Raw genomic sequence first — 19,878 nt, forward strand, 5'->3', positions numbered from 1 at the left:
GCTTTCTTGGCCACCTTTTTACCTTTACACAGTCCTCCAAGCCCATATTTCTGCCTGAGTGAGGATTAAAGCCTGGCTTCTTCAGAGGGACTGTGGGCGCAGGAATGTCAGTACTTTAGAAGTATCTGACGCCAGTCCCTGTGTTGTGCTTTAGGAGAATTACCAATTTCATACAGATGATCTCATGTTGAGGGTGGTTGGGAGACAAGGACATGGAGATTTTTCATATTCACAAAAGGATTTACCCTGGTTTTTTTTTGTTTTTTTTTAAGCATTAAACCTGCTTTCCAGAATCAGATTTAATTTCCGTGCTTTAAATAATGTGCAGTTATTTGCATCAGAAAAAACTTTGGAGATTTTTTAGAGAAATTTCCTGTTTCAGAAATGAACAAAACTACGGGAGGTCTAGGAATGGCGAAGCAGACACTGTGCGAGGGGAAGTCTCAGTCCCTCCTTGAGGAGCATTTCTTGAGCCGTTTTTCAGGTAAGAGAGGGAAAAATGCGTTCCTTCCCTTGGAATGCTCTGCTCACCCTCCTGGTTACCTCAGATTGGGTAATTCCTGCCCCCATTGACTTTTACTTTAGTCTTTTCAGTCTGAACACCAAATGACATGGTGACGTCTTAGTATTTTATATTCTTAAGCTGGCTTTAAATAAGTGAAAACCTTTATTACAGGATGTGAATGACTGAAGGCAGCTTTACTAAGTTAGCAAAATGTCATGGAGGATCTTCAAGGATCCTGAGTTAATTGGTTGAGTAGATTGATTGTTAAAATTATCCAGTCTATAATAGGTACTTGTAAAGTCTACGCATTTATCAATTACTTATTAACTGTAGAGTTATGTGATAATTTGATATAAAGTGATAAGGTATGACAGGTGTAAGACTAATGCTGTGGGAACTCAGAGAGGAAAGATTATTTTTAGCTTTTGGATCTAGAGAATCAGGGAAGTTTTGTGAAAACAGGTTTGTCTAACACTAAATAAACTTGCACCCTAGTCAGAGGTGGCGTTGATTACAAAGGGAAATCTATTCTCCTCATTCATATTATTAAAATTCGGAGTTAATAGCAACACAGTGCATTTCTTTTCATGGTTTCTTTGCTAATCTCTAAAGCAGTTTTTCAAAGAACAGACATTTGGTAAATAAGAGGAGTCCACTCTCTTTTATTAGGTAGTATCTCTGCAGTTGGCAGCTGGGGGCAAGGGTGGACCCAGTCAGGGAGGCTGTTCTTTCAAGAAGCTTGTTTGAAGAGAGGAGTGTTAATGAAGGGGGACACGGGATCTAGGGAGGTCTATTTATTTTTTGAGACCCAAGCATGATCTTGCACTGGGGAAAAAGTTAGTAGAGAAGGAAAAGTTGAAGACAGAAAAGAGAATAACAATTGTTGAGCAAGTCTCCTGGGGAGAAGGGTCTGCTGTATCCGAAGCACCGGTAGAGAGATTAAACTTGAGCAAAAGACAAGGCTGTGGCTGATTTTAACTGTCACCACACACCACCAGCTACTGCTTTCCTACCTTTTGCTAGCACTCTATTGAGCACTGTCAAGTCTCATTTGATCAGGGCGAGGGGCATGGTGTTGGGGCGAGGGGTGTGATGGGCAGAAGGGTTTGGTAAGATTTTGGAGAGACATTTTTCTTCTGTTGGGCTATGTGTTTTCTGGGCAGCAGAAATTGAGGTCATCTGCCAGGAGCAGGTGGGAGAGTGGGGATAGTGGCATGTCTTTTAAAAGCTGTCTTGCTCCTGGAGTGATCTGGAGACACATGGGAGGATAACTGAACAGTGCTGAAGACCCAGCTGATATTGGAAGCAGCAGCTTTCTGGAGGGAGCAGCCCTCATGACTAATGATTGCTTTAGCAGTGCCCACTCAGCAACTTGGGGGTTAAAGCAGAGTATATTCATATTCAGATAGGAGCTGTGTTCTGTGGGCAAATGGAAGACTTGGAGTAGGAGGCAGCTGGGATATTATAGCAGAATGGTCATCTTGTTGACTAAAGAAAGAAGTGAATTGAGGAGAGGACTGATAGGCAGCAAAGTGATGAGGGAGGTGGTATCGAGAGGCTGGAAACCTCAGTGAAGTTGAAGAAGCAGCTGTAGATGAGATGAGAAAGAGGTCCTATAGATAGGAGGATATAGGAGATCGTGAGCAGGCAGAAGGTCTGACTTGAAGTGGAAAGGCAGACTGATCAAGGAGGCAAAGTCCTCGATGAGTGAGAGGTTAGTAACTTAACAGCAATGAGGAGGAGGGGCATAGTTGTTTGGTATAGACCTCGGCCAAGGGAGGGTTTTTTTTTTTTTTTTTTTTTTAAGGTTATAGGAATAAAACAACACTGAGACAGACCATCTGTTTCTCCTTTGGATACCACTGGGTACTGAAGGATGATTTTTATGGCAGAATCTTCATTGTCCAGAAACCAAGTTCCTTAAGGAGTGTCAGGTTTCAACTAGGAAAAAGATGTCCAGAAGCATCTTTTAGTCCTGCCTTCTGCACAGCTGGCTGAATACCATAGAGTTTTAGCACTGGGGAGGCAGGTAGTTCTGGCCAAGTGGGACAGCCTCCACAAGAGTACTGGGTCTGTAGGCAGAGTTTGCAGCAACAAGGACCAAGTACTCTCGCAGGGAAATCCCATTTGGCCACTAGTGTTTTTTAACTGTTTGGGATCAGAGTGGGGCCAATGCTTATCTTCTGTGAAAGGCTGAGGGAAAACTTTAATGGTTTCTTGCTTGAAATACTAGGAGTTATTGGACTCTTGAGCCTTATATTCCTGTGAGGTTTGGAATGTATTTTTTCCCTCTGTAGTGACAGCAAATAATGCCCTAAAGCCCACAGTTTGAAAGGGTCTGGAAATACTCAGATTATTGTTTATAAAGATGTTTTTGGATTTTCAGTGGCTCAGGATTTCTTTGACATTGTTAGTGTATTACTCAAACATTTAAAAAAGAAGCCTCTTAATAGATGAAAACGAGCAAGCAAGTAAAATTTTTACATTTCTTTTGCTTTTTTCTTGATTAATTTATACCACCACCGTGGCTGTAAAACCAGATATGAACAGCTCAGAAAATGATTGCTTACGCAGCCATTTCACCACAGGAACCTACTAAGCACAGCTCTGTAGTCCCCAGCAGAAGAGGCTGTGTGGCTCAGAGCCTCAAGTGCATTGCACCCATGACAGTGCTTTCTAAATTGTTCATAATTGCTTTTGCCACATAAACATGAGAAACTAGTGTGTGACATAGCCACCATAAGCAAAGATAGAAGACAGTCAACAGGCTGGGAGAGAGTTTGGGGATGTATGTGATAGTGGGTTAATTTCTATACTATATAAAGGGTTTCTAAAAATCAATAACGATAAGACAACAGACTCTAGAAAATGGGCAAAGAATACAAGTAGACAAGTCACAGTGGGGCAAACTAAGTTTCGTTTAAAGAAGTGCTTATTCTTGAGCACAGTGTTCTCTGGATGAGAATGTTCCTTGCATTGGTAGATACCCGTGAGTAGGGACTGTGAAATGCTGTGTGGCTATGAAAACATAACAGTAGCTTCTGTATCAGTGAAAAAGCAAGTATACCTCACAGGACTGTGAAAATAGGGGTCAGTGAAAGTATGGGTCCTGAGTTTTCTGGGGACAGTTCCAACTTTGTTTTCATTTTAAATTTGTTGCAAAATGTGACTTTTATACCTGTGTAAGGCCTGAATGTAAATAAATTCATATCCACCCCCCTAAAAAAGAAAAAAGCAAGTACAGAGCAGTATGACCAGAATGTTCCTATTTATGTATTTATTTTTTAAAAGATCTATTTACTTACTTTGCTTTCTGGCTGTGGTGGGTCTGTGTGCTGCACACAGGCTTTCTCTGGTTGCAGCGAGCAGGGCCACTCTGCATCGTAGTGCAAGGACTTCTCGTTGTGGTGACTTCTCTTATGGTACACAGGCTCTAGGCGTGCGGGCTCAGTGGTTGCAGGGTATGGGCTCAACAGTTGTAGCTCTTAGGCTTAGTTGCTCCACAGTATGAGGGATCATCCTGAACCAGGGTTTGAACCAGTATCCCTTGCATTGCAAAATGGATTCTTAACCACTGGGCTGCCAGGAAAGACCCCTGCTTATTTATTTATTTATTTTTAATGTTCTCACTTATTTAATTTGGAATGTATTCATCTTGACTTAAATTTTATTAGAGGATTCCTTTAGGTTAAACAATATTTAAGGCTGTATTTTTTTTTAATGTATTCATTTATTTTTATTTATTTTTGGCTTCGCTGAATCTTCATTGCTACACATGGGCTATTCTTTGTTGAGGGACATGGGCTTCTCATTGCGATGGCTTCTCTTGTTGTTCAGTTGCTCAGTTGTGTCCTACTCTATGCGACCCCATGGACTGCAGCAGGCCAGGCTTTCCTGTCCTTCACCATCTCCTGGAGCTTGCTCAAACTCTTGTCCATTGAGTTGGTGATGCCATCAAACCAGCTCATCCTCTGTCATCCCCTTCTCCTGTCCTCCAATCTTTCCCAGCATCAAGGTCTTTTCTAATGAGTCAGCTCTTTGCATCAGGTGGCCAAAGTACTGGAGCTTCAGTTTCAGCATTAGTCCTTCCAGTGAATATTCAGGGTTGATTTCCTTTCAGTTCAGTTCAGTTCAGTTGCTCAGTCGTGTCCGACTCTTTGTGACCCCATGAATCGCAGCATGCCAGGCCTCCCTGTCCATCACCAACTCCTGGAGCTTACTCAAACTTGTGTCCATCGAGTCAGTGATGCCATCCAGCCATCTCATCCTCTGTCGTTCCCTTCTCTTGCTGCCCCCAATCCCTCCCAGCATCAGAGTCTTTTCCAGTGAGTCAGCTCTTCGCATGAGGTGGCCAAAGTATTGGAGTTTCAGCTTTAGCATCAGTCCTTCCAATGAACACCCAGGACTGATCTCCTTTAGAATGGACTGGTTGGATCTCCTTGCAGTCCAAGGGACTCTCAAGAGTCTTCTCCAACACCACAGTTCAAAAGCATCCTTTAGTATTGACTAATTTGATCTCCTTGTTGTGCATAGGACTCTCAAGAGTCTTCTCCAACACCACAGTTCAAAAGCATCCTTTAGTATTGACTAATTTGATCTCCTTGTTGTGCATAGGACTCTCAAGAGTCTTCTCCAACACCACAGTTCAAATGCATCAGTTACTTGGCACTCAGCTTTCTTTATGGTCCAACTCTCACATCCATACATGACTACTGGAAAAACCATAGCTGTGACTAGATGGACCTTTGTTGGCAAAGTAGCATCTCTGCGTTTTAATATGCTGTCTAGGTTTGTCATAGCTTTTCTTCCAAGGAGCAAGCGTCTTTTTAATTTCATGGCTGCAGTCACCATCTGCAGTGATTTCGGAGCCCATGGCAGGGAAAAAAGCATTAGTTGCTGGGAATTTGCAGAAATTGTGGGAGGGTATTGGATAGGGGGGTCCAGGAAGCTTTTATAAGGACATGGACACGGTGGTTGCAGCTAACACATGATTGCTGTAGTGCTGTGTAACTTGTATAATGTTTGACAGTGATCCACCGCCCCCCCAACCCCCAAGATCTTTTCTATGGACGTCTGTTGGTTGGATGCTCCAGAAACTATCCTGATACTCCCCTTCCTGCCCAGCGGAAGCCGTTTTCAATTCAGATTCCAAAAGGAAAGCAAAACTTCCCAACAAAGGGCTTGTCGTTCCCTTTCTTTCATGTAATTTACACAGACCCTGAGGACACTTGACAAAGCCAGAGAGAGCTGTGGCCTTCCCAGCCCTGCCAGCACTGAGTAGGGAATGAGGAGAAGGAGAAGTCTTTCACGAGGTGAGACTTGAAGACTGCTCTGAGCAAGTACATCAACGAATATTAAGACTCCATGGAGTGCCCTAAAGATGCCAAGGTCTCCATGTAGCTGGATTGGAAACAGGGCAGATCCAGTCACTGCCACACTAAATAAGCACTCTTGCTCATTCCTCAGGAAGAAAGACCCAGTTGATGGAAGAACCTGTTGTTTCTTCTTAACATTCACTTAATTACAAACTTTGAGGACAGTAGAGATCGTGGGCTTCGACTGCCTAGCATCATTCTCCCTTCTTAGATAAGAGCACCTCAATTTTCCTTTTAGGGATCACCTCCTTCCTATTCTCAGATCAGTTTTGGTGGAGTTGAGTCCATTCTTTGGCTCTAGGTGGAGGACACCTGACTGTGCCAGTCAGAGAAGGGCATGGTCTCAAATTCAGGCCAGTTGGGACTCTGGATTTTCATTGAAACTGCTCAATGAATTCTTATTTCTTTTCCAGCTGGGTTGCTAAGCCTCTAGAATGTATGTAATTCTGAGGTTATTGGTGACCATCTTAGTACCTCAGGGGGAATTCTGAAGACAAGACAAGTGAAAGCTGAGCTGCAAGATCTAGAAATGTAGACTAATGACATTTTTCGAGCACCAGAGAGATCTAATCATGCCTGAAGCTAGTCTAAGTCTGGATATCTCATTTACATGGGTCTAGGCTTCCCCCCACCCCCTTTTTTTCATTTTGAAAGTTTGATTTGGATTTTTGACACCTGCAGCTGATTGAGTCTTAATTCATGTCATGAATTATGTGTAGTTCTCATTGTAAAGTGTGGTTTGGCTTTTCTTAACATGACCTTTTGTCTTACAGTGCTAAATTTTTAGTTTGCTATGTGAATCAATTAGTTTGCTATGTGAGACCATAAGGAATCTAGCATTATTTTCTCTATATGGAAAGAATGGGAAGGAAGGAGGGAATGGGAAGAATATGGGATGCTGAATTTAAAGAACCCTGAAGTCCCTAGGTGCCTAGGAACCCTCAGACCCTATCTGGTCTTTCTGTTCTAAGTGCCCCAACTGTTCTATGCTTTTCCCTTATAATACATCATCATAGTAATGATATGTTCATGCAGTATTTTGATTAAGGTCTCTGTCTCCCTCATTGACCTGGCAATTCTATGAGGGCAGTGATTTTGCTAAATGTTATATCCCCAACAACTAGTCCAGCATGTGGTATTCAGCAAATGTTTATGGAATGAATTGACATGAATAGTTACACAGATTGGACTGATCCTCCTCGATTATTGGGGTTAGGATTGTGGCAGAATTGGCAAAAGCAGGGAAAGCAGTCCCTTTGTATTTCCTTTGTATTTCCTACACTACCCACACCACCAACACACGAGAATTTTTGTCTTAAATGAGATAGTTAATTTCAATTTGGTTGGGAAACCCTTTATCAAACCTTTAGTGCTTATGTTGTTATTAGAGCATTTTATTGAGGAATTAAATAGTGTGGTGGTTGACTTAATCTGTGGAAAGCCTTGCAGAGGAGTGGGTCAAATCTGTGTGATTAACAAGCACTCTTGCTTGCTCCTTTGTCTTTATGAAATCAGGCTTGCCCAGAAATGTGTTTGAGACTGTAAGAAGGCCCAGGCAGTCAATGAGGGAGAGGTTGGGGATGTTGGAGACTTGACTGTCTTAACCAGAAACAAAAGCAGTAAAAGGTGGTCCTGGGAGGAGGGGACGGGTATCCTGAAGCTCACTCCTTCCCGGCTCCCCTCTGGACCGGGCCCAGCAGAAGCTCCAGGGCATGGTCCCACCCCTGCCTCGCCACACAAAGCCTCCCCCTCCCAGCCGAGGCTGTGGTTCTTCCCTTCCCCCAGCCTGCCTTCCCTGAGATGAGGCGAGTGTTTCCCAAGGCCCATGTGACTTCCACTGGCAAGTGACGACTACAGACGGTTTACCAGTCAGTAAAACTGCCAAAGCCTTTTGTGCTGTAATAATCCTTTTCCTGTTTAAAACTCAGGGGATTTTCTACTGTTGCCAGTACTTTTTCAAGTCAGCAATTACAGTGTGGATTATGTAACGGCTAGGTATTAAAAATAGAAAAGACCAGAGTGTGCATCTATTTTAACCAAATGAAAACAGAGCAGAGGGAGGGGAAAGGAGGAGAGGGAGACCAGAGGAGGAGGGGGACAGAATTACACGACGAGAAGCAGAGAGATCGCATCACGTGACCAGACAGCCCAGCCCACAGTTCACCCTGCGCTTCTGTCCCGCACTCCTATTCAAGGCCTCCTCCGGGGAGGGGACCCTGCAGAGATTTCTGAGGACTCAAGACCCTCCTGGGTATTCCTCACCCTGAGGAATGTTTGCCTGCCTTGGGGTGTTTGCCTGCCTCTGCCAAGGAAAGTAACCAAGAGGGGGAGGGATTGAATTTGGTGTTCTCTTCCAACCGCGCCTTCTTCTCTCCCTACCCACTCACCCCCTCTCCCAAGTCCAGGACTCCTGTGTCTTGATTTCCAAGGTCTTAGAGCTCTGCTTGTTTCTCTTGTTGCAGTGTTAGCATCACGGGATGGTTTATGGAGGAGTCTTTAGCATCCCAGGTCTCTTATCAGTCCCTTGCCAAAGCCACCCCAAATAAATATATAATGTAATTGAAACCCCTGTATTCACTATGAAAAATGGCTTCAGACCCTCCAGCCCTCCTGCTTCCCCACTCCAACTTCTCTTCCCACACTGGATTGCTACCTCTAAACCCTTCAGGTGGTGCATAGGAATTCAGAGGCTACCACTGATTTGTTCTTAGGTGACTTCTCCTTGCTAATCCCCCACCCCTACCCTGAATCAGGAAATCTTTTTGTTTTCCAGGAGACCTACTGAATTACTTTAAGTACCTCTAATGGTGAAATTTTAGGTGCCAGGTGGGTCTGGAGCAAGGAGGATATTTTTGAAAGGAGGACTTCTAAGAGTCTGGCAGATCACATCAAAATACACCAGGCTTTCTACTATGTCACCATTTATACAGAGGAACCCACAGAGGGAGGTTTTGAGTTAATCACTTATACATAGTCTTTGAGCCTACATAGAGCCTATCCTGAAAGTATCCTACCTTGTAGGTCTTGGGTGGCAGGAAGTGATGGGTACTTTGAAGAAGAAGCTCACTGTTTCCAAAGAGTGAACCTAGATGTGTTTGGTGGGGTTAGGGAGAGAGACCTAAAGTCTGGATTGTCAATAGAATCAGTTGCAGGCATTATTAGAAAGTTAGTTCCTCATCATTACTTCTGTCCACTCCTGCACCTGCCCCATCACACTTCATTCTCAGAATCTTCATCTGCATTGGGGGTGGAAGAGAGTGTCAGCAATTCATAATAACACTGGTCCCAGCTCCATCCAACTCCACCCAGCCTTGCCCAAAGTAGAGGGAGTGCAGGGAAAGGAAGAGGGATCTAATTTGTGAATTTTAGGCATCATTTCACTAGATAGGAAGGGGAACCTGGGGACCTTCCTTAGGGCCTTTCAAATCATAATACCAACCTGCCCTGGGAAATGTCCATGGGGTGGCACGTCTCTTGTTGGTTTTTAGGTCTTTGATTCTGGATTCCTGTTCACATTCTCACCAGAGGCTGACTTTGGTAAGGACTGCCAAACATCTGATATGGTCCAGATTTTAATTCTTCCAACCCACTGTGTCCATTAATGCACTTGAACATGCCTGATCAAGTTCCTGGCCTTGGGTGTGGTCAGGGTCAGTGTTGCATCAGTCATCTGTTATCTGGACAGGCTGGTCACTCCAGACCAGGCAGTCAGCAGAAGCTGGAGGTCACAGTGAGTATCTGCCTTCCACGTCCCATCCCACTCCTGAGACTTTAACAAGGTAAGGAGTCCACTGAAGCACCTGCCTTAGGGGCTGCCAGGGGCTCGAGTCAGTCCAGGACTAAATCATTAGTAGGGTTCACAAAGGAGCCCTTTCTGCCTAAACTCAACTTTGTGCTGTGGCCTTCCCATTCCCACCCCCATAGATAAGACCATAAGGAGACATGGTAACTTGGCCACAGCACCTGCCCCATCACACTTCATTCTTAGAGCCTTCATCTTCACTGGGGGTGGAAGAGAGTGTCAGCAACTCGGAATAACTGGTCCCAGCTAGTTGGGTATACTGGTCATTCCTATCCTTTTTCTGAAAGGGGTCACCTTTCCTCTCATTAAAATATCCAAGGTATTTTCACCCCTCCACACACATGCACACACACACACAGACATGTGTGGACACATATAGAGGGTGTTTCTAGTGTCTGTTGCTTAAGATAGTACTAGTAGTCATAAGCTGGTATGGACTGGGTAACACTTCAGTTCAATTCAGTCATTCAGTCATGTCCAACTCTTTGTGACTCCATGGATTGCAGCACACCAGGCTTCCCTGTCCATCACCAACTCCTGGAGCTTGCTCAAACTCACGTCCATTGAGTTGGTGATGCCATCCAACCATCTCATCCTCTGCTGTCCCCTTCTCCTGCCTTCAGTCTTTCCCAGCATCAGTGTCTTTTCCAGTGAGTCAGTTCTTTGCATCAGGTAGTCAAAGTATTGGAGCTTCAGCTTCAGCATTAGTTCTTCCAATGAATATTCAGGACTGATTTCCTTTAGGATTGACTGGTTTGATCTCCTTGCTATCCAGGTGACTCTCAAGAGTCTTCTCCAACACCACAGTTCAGAAGCATCAATTCTTCGGCACTCAGCTTTCTTTATGGTCCAACTCTCACATCCATACATGACTACTGGAAAAACCATAGCTTTTGATTATACGGACCTTTGTTGGCAGAGTAATGTCTCTGCTTTTTAATATGCTGCCTAAGTTTGTCATAGCTTTTCTTTCAAGGAGCAAGTGTCTTTTATGGCTGCAGTCACAAGCCAGGGGGAGCGTTTAAATAGATTTAATTTTTATTTATCTGGCTGCATCAACAAATTTGAGACACAGTAGTGCTTCTGTACGGAGAAGGCAATGGCACCCCACTCCAGTACTCTTGCCTGGAAAATCCCATGGACGGAGGAGCCTGGTGGGCTGCAGTCCATGGGGTCGCTAAGAGTCAGACACGACTGAGCGACTTCGTTTCACTTTTCACTTTGATACATTGGAGAAGGAAATGGCAACCCACTCCAGTGTTCTCGCCGGGAGAATCCCAGGGACAGGGGAGCCTGGCGGGCTGCCGTCTGTGGGGTTGCACAGAGTCGGACACGACTGAAGTGACTTAGCAGCAGCAGCAGCAGTGCTTCTGTAACATGGGACATTCATATGGGCCACAGAGCAAGGTGTAAATGGTAGATCTCTTGCAGTAACTCCATGACCGGGGTCAGAGCTTGACAACTATCTCCCTTTACCACACATAGTACCACACCCCTCAGACCACACATAGTACCACACCCCTCAGACCTCTTGGTCTGATTCTGACGTCAGATTCAGAAATAAGTTTGGGAAATGAGCCTAGACAGACTGAGGGTTGGGCCTCAGGACTCCACCTATTTGTCACAGCTCCTCTGGCTGGAAGTACCAGGAGGCAGGAGTGAGAGAGGTGGTGAAGCGCCTGATACGACTGCAGCCACACCTTGAGCTACTCTGTCACCCAGCAGAGTATGGGGGTGGGGGGAGGAAGGAGAGCGGGAGGAGGGACGGGAGGGAAGGGGAAAGGGTGAGGGGCTTGGAGCTGGGCACGGCCAGATTGACAGGGATGTCTCTGTTTCCACCAGGGACTGAGACTGTTTGCTTCTGGGACTGAGATTGAAGTGTTGGGGGTGCTAGTCTTGGGAAAGTCAGCAGAGGGTGTGCTGGCAGCCAGCTTCAGCCTTGGAATAATCTGAGTCCAGGCTGACCAGGGTTGCTAAACACAGAGCTGTGCCAGCCCCTCCTCTCTACCCTCTTTCCTTCCAACCAGACAGACAGGCCTAGGCTCCAAAACTCTTGTTTTGTCACAAAAGGAAAGAAGAGGAACAACTCACTAGCACTTCCTGCCCTGAGGAGTTTGCATTTTAACTTTTTTTCTTTTTGTAAAGTTTTTATTTAATTATCTGGCTGCACTGGGTCTTAGCTGTGGCATGTGGGATCAAGTTCCCTGACCAGGGATCAAACCCAGGGCCCCTGCATTGGGAGCATGCAGTCTTAGCCACTGGGCCACCAGGGAAGTCCCAGGGGTTTGCATTTTAAAAGGATACTTTCAGAGTATTATTACTATTAGTATCACTAAAAATGTTAACTTCTCTTCTGGTCAGTTTTGGTCATTTAAAATTTTTTATAAAAAGTAAAAAAAGAAACCTTAAAATTATTAGCATAAAATTTACAGTCTTTTTTCCATATATACTGTATTTAATCTTCCTTTCTTCATTCCCAGAATTTTTTTTTTTTTTTTTTTTGGGCCACGGTGTGCCCCGTATGGGATCTTAATTTCTTGCCCAGGGATGGAACTCACACCCCCTGCAGTGGAAGCATGAAATCATAAAGAAGTTAATATTTTTAGTGATACTAATAGTAATAATACTCTGAAAGTATCCTTTTAAAATGCAAACCCCTGGGCCTTCCCTGGTGGTCCAGTGGCTAAGACTGCATGCTCCCACTGCAGGGGCCCTGGGTTTGATCCCTGGTCAGGGAACTTGATCCCACATGCCACAGCTAAGACCCTGGACTGCCAGGGAAGGCCCTCATGGCCTTTTGTTTATGATTAGTTTTGTTAGAGGTCTATTTTCTAATAACCAGCTTTTGTGTTATGTCTTTTGTCTTCTATTTCGTTGTTTTACTTTTTAATCAGTTTTAAACTAGTTTTGTAGTTGAAAAATAATACAAAGGATCATTTTCATCTTATTAAAAAGACCAGTTACCCAAAAGAATGGACAAAAGATTAAAAGAGAATTTTATGTGACTTAAAAGACCTTACTTACAGGTAAAATAATGCATCTTAATGGTGGGCCTCTGGGCTTGAGTGGGGATGGGAGGCATCTTAGAGCGAGTGCCCCGTGGAGGAAAACCTGGGTCGCGCCCTGGAGGCTGCTGACCCTACCTGTGATTTAGTTACTGCTCTTAGTCAAGGCACAGACCTCTGCTTCCTCCCTGGTAAATCGTGACTAATAAAAAATGGCCCCACCTGTCTTAATCACTCGCTGTATCAGTTCAGTTTCTGAGTGTGAGGGAGATAACACACCTGAACTTGCTCTCGTCCCTCTGCTCCCAGTCTGTCAGCTACCGCAGGCGGCAGGGAGGGGCTGTGGGTGAGCCCAGCCTCGCCTGGGAGGGCTGCCTCCCCAGGCTCTGGTGTGTAGCCTTACAGGAACATTATATTGAAGGGAAGTAAAGTATCTTATTCTCTCTTTAGCTTTTGCCTGCTCCCTTATCTCTTCTTCAGCTAGGTTTTGTTATTGATTTTATTTTTAGGTGTTTTATAATTCTTTTTCTGTGGAGAAGTGAGTGGGAGGGGTAGGTGTGCTGGAAACAAGCCCAAAGAACTGGGAGTCAGGAACCAGGTGGTCTGTACCTACAGTTTTCAAATGTTTTGGTCTTGGGACCCTTTTTATGCTCTTTAAAAGTATTGAGGGCTTCAAATACTTTTGTTTGAACTTTAAAATTAGTTTATTATTTTAAAATAACAGTAACAAATCTTTTACATGTTAACATACTTCTTATAAAAATATATTTTCTAAAAGAAAAAAGAACAGTTGTATTGTTTTATAGTTTTGCAAATATCTCTTTGTTTTTTTTTCCCCAGGCTGCTCCATGTAGCATGTGGGATCTTAGTTTCTAGACCAGGGATCGAACCCACGCCCCCTTCATTGGAAGCATGGATCACTGGACCATCAAGGAAGTCCCAGCAAATCTGATTAACGAATAGCCTAATAGAAGACAGCTGGATTCTCATGCCTGCTTTTGTGTTCAATGATATATTGCTTTCCTTGAAGTAGATGAATGAAATTCAACTTCATACAGATTCGTATTTGGAAAAAGTAAAAGTATTTTAAGAGCCTTTTCAGATAATCGTGGATATCTTTTTATTCAAAGTCATAATATTTTGATAAAGACATTTACACAGCAGTGAAAATTATATATTATACATTGTGTGTGTGTGGGCTCAGTCACTAACTCATGTCCGACTCTTCTGTGGACCCCTGGACTGTAGTCTGCCAGGTTCCTCTGCCCATGTAATTTTCTAGGCAAGAATACTGGAGTGGGTTGCCATTTCCTACTCCTTGATCTTTTTTGATATGTCACCAGAATTGGACAGATGGCATATTCTGAGAGATTAGTTGCAGTGTGAGATCTGAAACCGTATCAGTGAATTTCTCATACTCAGTTACATTAGGGCTTCATTGTGGCTCAGCAGTAAAGAATCCGCCTGCAGTGCAGGAGACATGAGTTCGATCCCTGGGTCAGGAGGATGCCCTGGAGAAGGAAATGACAATCTACTGCAGTGTTTTTGCCTGGAAAATCCCATGGACAGAGGACCCTGGCAGGCTATAGTTCATAGGGTTGCAAAGAGTCAGACACTTCTTGGTGACTAAAAAGCAGCTATATTAAAGTCTGTTGGTCTGTCTTGTGCGTTGAATGGGTCTTTTATTCATGCCTGATTTTCTAACATCGTGCATTGGTCATTGGAAATAATGGCTCAGTGATTTATGTAAATCTTCCAAATGTAGACACATTTCAGTTCGTAATACCACATTTGTTGTTATTACCACTAATTTCATCACCAAGTCTAGATATTGGGAAGCTGTCAAGCTCATTCTGTCAACAGTTTTCACTTGACAGCTCAAATTTTATCGGCAAAAAATCTAGCAGTTTCTTGATTTGACAAGCTCACTTCATTCATTTTTGAGAACACATCTTCCATTACCCATCTGTATTATCAAAGTTTGTCAATCGTTCTTTCTAATAAAAATGATGTTCCCCCCCAAAAGCAGGTAGTTTAGCTCTCCATGCAAACAATAACATAAATGCATTCAGCACTTCAGCACAAGTGGTTTGTGCATAGACTCATAACAAAATGTATACTCAAGGGTCATGTTTCAATAAGATAAATAATTATTGCTCCATTGTAGACATTCTTAGGTGAAATTGACCTTTTTATTAAAACAGAAGTGCTTGGGAATGAAGAATATGACTGTGTTGATTTGCGTTAAGGCCCCAGCAGTTCTATCTCCTGTTGCTTTTACGTTAGTACAAATGTCAACAAAGTGAACACTGCAAAAAAAATCTTGGTATTATTAAAAAAAAAAAAGTCTTGGTATTATTATGGACTCCCCCCCCCCGCCCCCCCCCCCCCCCGCCCTGCCGCAGGAGTCCAGAGATCATAATACAATAGCCACTGATCTATGTGATCATGGGCAGTGATGACTTGTGGGCTCCAACACCTTAGTCAGCCTTCCTGGGTCTCAGTTTCTTCAACTGCATGAGGGGCCTGGTTGGGTTCTTAGTCTCTCCATACTGTTGAACCCTATTTTCTAGTCCTTGGAGCCACTTCTGCCCCAACAGCTGTGCTACAACTCTCTTCTCTGTCCCTCTCATGTCTGATTTTCTCTCCATAGCTCCCCCTTAGCCCACTTTTTATAGGTGGGTGTCCTTGTTTGATGTGCTCCTTCACTCCCTGGGTGATCTTATCCCTTCCCTGGTCTTTAACCATCACCTGCAGGCTGACAGCTTCCAAATCTCTATCTTTAGTCCAGGTATCTGTCCTGGTTTCCAGTTCTATGATTCCAGCTTCCCTTTGTACCTCTTCACCAGTATGCTTATAGGCATGTCACAGGCAGATTTCATCATCTTCCTCCACACATTGCCTTCTCTTCCAGAATAGCCAGTCTTGGTTAATCCTTCATCCACCTAACCGCTTAAACCAGAAGCCCAGGAGCTCTTCCCCCTTATCCAGTTCCCTTCTGTCTAATCACCCAGACCTATTGGTTCTGCTCCCTAAATATTTCCCCAGTCACTCCCTGCTCTCCAATTCTTCCAGTACTGCCTTGGACAGGCCCTCATCATTTCTTAAACTATTGCAAGAGCCCTCTCCCTGGTCCCCTGTCCTCCCTTTCAAACCCATACTCTAGCTTAGGCTGGAACCCATAAATTTTTTTGTTTTCCCATTAAGTTCATATTGTGTACTTATATGTCAGGCATTGTGCCAGATCCTGGGGATACAACATAGAAAAGACACACAGAAGGCACAATCCGTTGCCTTCAGCACTCACAGTGTATGAGGGGAGAGAAAAGAATGAGGACACAGGAAAGCATGACAGTGTTTAGAGATTGGGGGGTGCTTGGGAACCTCTAGAAGCTTTAATTGAGGGTTCAGTTCACTCAGTTGTGTCCGACTCTTTGCGACCCCATGAGTCCCAGCACACCAGGCCTCCCTGTGCATCACAAACTCCGGAGTTCACTCAAACTCATGTCCATCAAGTCGGTGATGCCATCAAGCCATCTCATCCTCTGTCATCCCCTTCTCTTGCTGCTCCCAATCCCTCCCAGCATCAGGGTCTTTTCCAATGAGTCAACTCTTCCGCATCAGGTGGCCAAAGTATTGGAGTTCCAGCTTTAGCATCAGTCCTTCCAATGAACACCCAGGACTGATCTCCTTTAGGATGGACTGGTTGGATCTCCTTGCAGTCCAAGGAACTCTCAAGAGTCTTCTCCAACACCACAGTTCAAAGGGTGGCCAAAGAACAACTTCCTGGAGGAAGCAACACTCAGACTGCGCAACTGCGTGAGAGTTAGCTAGGAGTGGTGGGAGTGTGGTGGTGAAAAAGCTTTCCTAGTGACTTGATCATCCCGTTTCCCTGCTTAAAGTGCCTTTCTGAGTGTCACCACTGCCTGTAGGATAAAGTTCAAATTCCTTACCATGGAACACAAACTTTGCCGCCTCTTAACCATTACCCTGTATTCACCCCGAGCTGCTTTCAGTTCCCTAAACCGCGGCTCATTCCCTCACAGTTCCTGGCCTTTGCATACAGGATTCCTCACATCCTCCACCCTTCCCACCCACTCTGAGTTACCTGTGTCAGCTGACTCAGGAGACCGTCCCTGACCTCTCCTGTATAGACACTGTGGCTCCATCGCCTGTGCTCCCCACCTGTGCACACACCTGGAGTCGTGTTCATTTATCACGTCATTAGAGCCCAGCCGAATGTCTCTGACTTTTGCTCCTACTTGCCAGTGCGAGGTCCTAGGTCCTGCCTGGTTCCCACTCATTCACCCCATGATCATTTTGGGGATTCTCAGGGTATGTGTCTCCCATGTGCCGATGGATAAGGTTAGTTTAACCCCCTACCCCCACTCCCACTATCTTTTCCCTTTGTTCAGCTCTGCAACCTCCCTTTGCCCCTGCCACACCCCCATGGAGCTATCAGATCTCCTTGACATTACCACACCCATTAGGCACACTGCACCTGCTAAGAGCCACTGACAGTCCTGTTGGCATGAAGTCAGCCAGCTCTCTAGTGTCAGAGCAGGGCCATGGGGCTTCTGGTACCCCTATTGCCTTACAGAGCCATCAGTTTCAGCTCCACAGATAAGTCTAAATCACAACTACCATCCTAGCTTAGAATTACATCCTCCATTCCACAGAGCAGAGCTTTTGTCTCTGGGTCAGCTCGTACCTATCTCTTCCTTCCTTTAGAAAGAGTTATTTCCCAACAGGCGCCTCAACCCATCATGCAAATAGCTGCCAAGGCACCAGTGGGTCAGACAGGTGTCACCATCATCACCTTCCACCCCCAGCCTGAAGGTAAAAAAATGTATGGATATTATTTATTTAAAATAATAGATTATATAAACAGTACTGAATATGGCTTAATCATTACAAATCCAAGCAGGTTAGAGATTCATAGAATAACACTGATAAAGCTCCTCTTGCATTCCTACCCCTGTCTTGCAGTTTACATGCCTGGTAGGTACTGGTGGGTTAATTGTTTGCTGGAAATGTTCAGACTTTCTGCTTTGCATTTATACATATGTGTGGCTTGCATAAAACTTGAGAAAGGATTCTTTTTTCCTCCCTGGATTTTCCCCCTTTCCACTCTCACATTCATGGAGCTGATTTCCTCGAGTCAGCTCTCCAGATTAGAAAAAGGAATCATCCCTCGGGTGTCTCTGGCTTTTGTGTGTCAAAAGCTTACACATTTAGGGAAACTTTAGGGTGTGTAGAATAGCTCATGGAAGAAAAAGGATTCTCTTCCTCAGGATGAATGCTTTGACTAGAAACAAGATGGAAGAATGATTTCACCTAAGTGGCAAGACCCCAACTTCTTGCAGCCTTACCCTCTGCAGACTGGATGAGGGCAGGAGACAGGGAAGAAAGATCTGAGGTGTCTGGAGCCCTGCCCTGCCTTCTAGCAGCTCACCTGGGCAGGCAGGAGTGAGGTCCCAGAGAGTGATGGCCACGTAGTGGGGCCAAGCTGGGGGGACACAGGCAGCCTGGTCCAAGATTCCTGGCTGCCCATAGCAGCCCAGAGCAGCAGAGGTTACTACATCTGGCCTCAGCCCGCTTCACAGCTGCCTCCAGTGTCCTATGTCTGGCACTTCTCAGTGTTCAGACATACCTAGCATTAAGCTTCCCATTGGCCGGATGGAAACTCACCATGAACACTGTGTTGAGTTATAGAAACTAAAGTTTGATTTCTTGCACATCTGAATTTGTGAACTGAGATTTGTTCCTGTGGCTTGTACCATTCATATTTTGCCACTTGTGAAAATGATTTCACAATATATCTTGAAAATGTTTCCACAGAAGTAGATACATATTTATCCTTTTTTAAAAAAATAAAAAACTATAATTTTTTTAAAAATACAGGCTCATAGTAGGAAATTCTAACAATACTGCAGGAGAAAGCAAAAATTCCCCAGTCATCGATTCCCACTCCCTAGATATAACTACTGCTAACAGCTTCTTGAGTGTTCTAGAAATTTCCCATGAAGATAAAGATGTGTCCGTTTCTATATAGCTCTTTTTATATACAAATAATCTCAAGCTACAGGTACTTATCTGCAACTCTTTTGATTCTTTATTTAACAATTTGACCTTTATTGTTAAATAAGTTCCAGTATTTAAATAGATACAGTTCAACTTTCTTTCAGTGATGCCCAGTATTCCGTAGAATGGATGTGCCACATATTTTTAACCAGTTGATTCATAAATTTCTAGATTTTTAGCTATTACTAATCAAGGGCACAATGAATATCACAATAGCTAGCATTTATCGGAGAAGGCAGTGGCACCCCACTCCAGTACTCTTGCCTGGAAAATCCCATGGACGGAGAAGCCTGGTAGGCTCCAGTCCATGGGGTCGCCAAGAGTCGGGCACGACTGAGCAACTTCACTTTCACTTTTCACTTTCATGGATTGGAGAAGGAAATGGCAACCCACTCCAGTATTCTTGCCTGGAGAATCCCAGGGACAGAGGAGCCTGGTGGGCTGCCATCTATGGGGTCACACAGAGTTGGATACGACTGAAGCGACTTGGCAGCAGCAGCATTGATCACAGATACCGTTCTTAGCATATTGGAAAGTCATAACCCTTATAACAGCCCATTGAGGTATAGGCCCTGTTATTGCCCTGCTTCACAAATAAAGGGGCTAAGCCACAAAAGAGGTCAATAACTTTGTCTCGGTCACATATCTGGTGGTGCTGGGTCTGGAATTTGAACCAGGCATCAGGTCCCAAGCCCAAACTTTAGATTAGTATACCACAGCCCCGTGTGAATGTTGTACACCTGTGCTAATATCTCCATAGATGGGTTTGTAGCAGTTGCAAATGCTGGGTCAAAATAAATGCACAATAAACTTCAACAGTGCTAAGTGCTTAGAAGCCTATTTTATGAAGAGAGCAACGTGCTTCTTTTCAGAATCAAGTGCAGAGGCCACTTGTTTCCTGAGAAGAGGCTACACCTCTTGTGCCCAGATACCTCACTAGGTAAGGGTGTTTTCTCTGCCGTGGCGAGGGCTTCAGTTCTGCCTCCTAATCTGGCCCTCTCTCTGGGCTAGACTATGCTCCCAGGAGCCTTGGTAGCCACGCCTATGCCCTTTAACTAAGGCCACAGCCACAGGCTGCCAGAGGTACCTCCCAGCTAGGAGATGGCC

At 44.5% G+C, this 19,878-nt stretch overlaps 1 protein-coding gene across 50 annotated transcripts in view; it reads left to right on the forward strand.

The window, feature by feature from the left end:
• The window catches only part of LOC147362966 (uncharacterized), a 57,988-nt gene extending 43,639 nt beyond the window's left edge, over positions 1-14,349 (forward strand). For 14 of the 50 annotated variants that reach the window (XR_015136671.1, XR_015136655.1, XR_015136661.1 and 11 more), the window contains one exon: positions 13,528-14,349. The gene's annotated coding sequence lies outside the window, so the exon portion shown is untranslated. Of the gene's footprint in view, positions 1-382; positions 485-9,368; positions 9,545-13,527 lie in introns of those variants that run through there. The other 36 variants (XR_015136652.1, XR_015136653.1, XR_015136639.1 and 33 more) reach the window with 5 other exon arrangements.
• The last annotated feature ends 5,529 nt before the right edge of the window (positions 14,350-19,878 follow it).

This window comes from Bos grunniens, chromosome 11 (assembly GCF_055505025.1).
Source record: "Bos grunniens cultivar Pamir isolate PY7600 chromosome 11, Bosgru_T2T1.0, whole genome shotgun sequence".
NCBI lineage: Eukaryota > Metazoa > Chordata > Mammalia > Artiodactyla > Bovidae > Bos > Bos grunniens.